Source organism: Lissotriton vulgaris, chromosome 2_1 (assembly GCF_964263255.1).
Source record: "Lissotriton vulgaris chromosome 2_1, aLisVul1.2, whole genome shotgun sequence".
NCBI lineage: Eukaryota > Metazoa > Chordata > Amphibia > Caudata > Salamandridae > Lissotriton > Lissotriton vulgaris.
In genome coordinates, this window is record NC_141687.1 from 235,639,104 (window position 1) to 235,642,587 (window position 3,484).

Below are 3,484 nucleotides of genomic sequence, written 5' to 3' on the forward strand. Positions count from 1 at the left end.
TTTTTGGCCTAATCAGCAGATGATGAAAGAGATTCAACCTAAACCTTGTTAGCAGGAACTTTTCATGAGAGGTCAGTGAGCCCATCAAATACGGTTCTGTAGTTTCACACGTTTTCAGAATGACAAATTTTCTCACACTTTGTTTCTGGAGCTCCACTCCTTCCTTCTGGGTCTTCCTGTCCATGAGGAAGGCCCTTTTAATTAACTCCAGATCCCCCTTTACAATCTGACTTGGGTGTTCAAACAGATCCAGGCGGCCAAGCCAAGCAAAGCTGGATTTCAGGTATTTTATCCATGGGGTGCCCATTGCCTTGTCCTGGATCAGATAGTCCCTCACAATCAAATGTGTCAGTGGTATATCCTGATTCAACCACAGTTTTAACCAACAGGTCAACAGGCGTAAGGAAAAAGTGTCACTTAGGTATTGCGTCCCTAGCTCTTCGTGTACTGCAAGATTGGACGTACCTGCAGGGACACACAGGAGACGGGTCATGAAGAAGTTTTCAGCAATCTGCAGCTGCTCACCGGCAACATACCCCCAAATTTCACTACTGTATATAGCAGTTGCCACTGATTTTGCATTATAAAGTTTCAACATGGCACTAGTAGGTTTTTTCCCCAGTTTCGATGCAAAATTAAAAATGGAAGCATTGACCCTGACCAATTCCCCTTTCTTTTTTGCAAGATGAGGACCCCAGTTAAGTTTAGTATCAAAAAGAACCCCAAGATACAAGAACGTTTTTGATATGGGGATTACTACTACATCAATTTTGAATTGGTTGTTGGCCTACTTGCATAACAAATGATTTCGAATTGTTGACCAAAAGGTCTCTTTCCGTCATGAACAGTTTAAAAGCATTTAATAGAGATTGAAGACCCCTCTCAGTTCTGGAAATTAAAACCGCATCATTTGCGTATAAAAGTACAGGAATTCCCCGCCTGCCGACTCTGGGGCAGTCAGCCGGTACGTTCTGCAACACGCTATCTAGCTCATTAATATAAAAATTAAAAAGGAAGGGGGCCAAGATACATCCTTGGCGAACACCCTTTCTGATGTCAAAATTATTTGTTGTGCTCAGATCTTGAGAATATCTCACATTTGCTCTAGTATTGCTATGTAGATCAACAAGAAAATCAACATTTCCACTATCTACACCCTTCACCCTCATGGACTGCCATAACTTTTCTCTGTTTACACAGTTGAAAGCTGAGGACAAGTCCATGAAGGCGAGGTGGATGGTACTCCTTTGAGCAACAGTGTACTTACTTAATATTAAAAAGAGATTAAGGCACTGAGTTACTGTTGAGCTGCCACTGCAGAAACCATACTGGGAGATGGACATGATGTTATTTTCTAGCGCCCAGTCTGAAAGTCTCTGCAGTAGGATTCTTCCTACTATTTTAACCATAGAGTCTATTAATGAAATAGGTCTACAACAATGTGGGCTACCTTTGTCCCCCTTCTTGAAAACCGGGACAATCGCAGAAACCCCCCATGATTGTGGACAACCTTTTTTTACAGCAGCATTAAAGACAGACTCTAATATGGGTGCCCAGAAATTTGGCTCAGACTTGAATAAGTCTGGAGGAATCCCATCGGGAACGGGAGCTTTCCCGGCTGTTAGTCCCACAATACCCTCAGTAACCACACTTCTATCAAAACTAATTATTTCACCATTATTACAAGGGGCGGGGTTAGAAATGTCATCCATCGAGCAGCAATATAGTCGCTTGAAGTGTGCTTCCCTCTCCTCCTTTGGTATGTAGCATTCCAAACCGTCACCCGACTCCTGGACCAGAAAAGGTTTCTTCATTTCCGCCCAGAATCTGGAGCTACACCGCAAAGTAGTGGGATCAAGAATCTCACTCCATGCCTCTTCTCTTAGGGATTCCTTATGTTTGGCAATGGTAGATTTGTATTCTTTCCGGCACAGTTGAACTGTCGCCTTTATTCTTGGTTTAGCTACCAGTGCCAACCTTAGATTTCTTGCTGCTTTAGAGCAATCATGGTTAAACCATTTTGGTCCCACATTCTCTAAATTCTTTGCTGGAGCCGACAGCAGCTGAGAGACCTTGTCCGATAAACTTTGGAAGGCACTGAGGACCTTACTCGGCTGTGACCCTTCTTGAGTGCAAACCATGATTTCATCTGCACAAATGGCTTTAATGTCTTTGTACAGCAGATCTGGGGTGCTCTTAGACCATCTTAGTCGGCGTCTCCTATCAGTTGTGCTCACCCTACCATTGATATGATTCGGTCCTTCTTTAACTATCCATGGACCCCTCAGGTGAACAGTGAGCGGGTTATGATCACTAAATTCACTGTCTTCGATAGTGAAAGAATCCACAAAGGACTGCATTGAAGATGTAAGTAATACATAATCAATGAAAGTTCCCCTCCCATGCCCCTTAAAAGTTGGGGTCTCAAAACACTTGGTAGGATCCATCAATGCCATGGTCAGCGTCAAATCCAGATCATTCAATAGATCATTAAAGAGTTCCCCCTCAGTCGTGTGTTCCAAATGCAAACCCTCGGATCGTGCACAATGCAAATCCGAAATACTTTTCAAAAGGGGGATACCACAAGGGTGAAAATTAAAATCACCCATGATCTAATACTAATAAAGACATTCAGTGCTAATATCTGACTGGAAACTGAGCATGGATTGACAGCGTTATAAAAATTGACCAAACCGGCCATACAGTTTTCTCCAGTTAAAATTAAACCAATGATTCCAGAATTGCTTGTTAAGACTCTGCGTCCTTTACAAGATAATGCAACAGAAATGAACGTGACCATTCCCCCCTTAGGTCTTCCCCTGGTTGTTGCTATTGCAGGGACATAGAATGCCTTATACCCTTCAAGGAAATGGTCACATTCAACTGACCAAGTCTCCTGCAAACAGATAATCTGATACTGCTTAATATACCTAATCCAATTGCAGTCCTCCATTTTAGCACCCAATCCCGCAATGTTCCAAGAAATTACATTGTTTTGACTCATTTTTACCCGTGTGATCTCCGTACATCCGACTTCAGCCAATCTCTCCTTTCCCTGTCTCTCAGATTCCTCACGTCAATCGCACGCTTCCAGACCCGAGAGTAAATCAAATCTATTCTGTGTTGCAACATTGAACCCATTCATGCAATGGTTATCAACATTATACAGATATGCTACTTCGGGGGCCGGAGGCTGAATAGAAAAAAATGGTCTGATTTTCCTAGGATTAGGAGGGGCTTTAATTAGATGGGTGTAGAAGTAACCAAGTGGGCGTACACATACACTGTTCACATTGTAAACTAAGGAGGCCGCTCTTAATAAGACTGTTGCGACGTCTTGGGGATGTTTGAAATTAACAATAATACAATCCCCACTAGATGTCTTTCTGGACGGGCCAATCCAGTTCAACCTTCTCGTTAACAATATTTGATCAGAGTATGTGATTGGAAAGCCACATCTTTTATTCAACCATGATACTGTTTT

At 42.5% G+C, this 3,484-nt stretch overlaps 1 pseudogene; it reads right to left on the reverse strand.

Moving 5' to 3' along the window:
- Positions 1–432: 432 nt before the first annotated feature.
- On the reverse strand, positions 433–2,953 carry LOC147729907 (uncharacterized; annotated as a pseudogene).
- Positions 2,954–3,484: the final 531 nt, after the last annotated feature.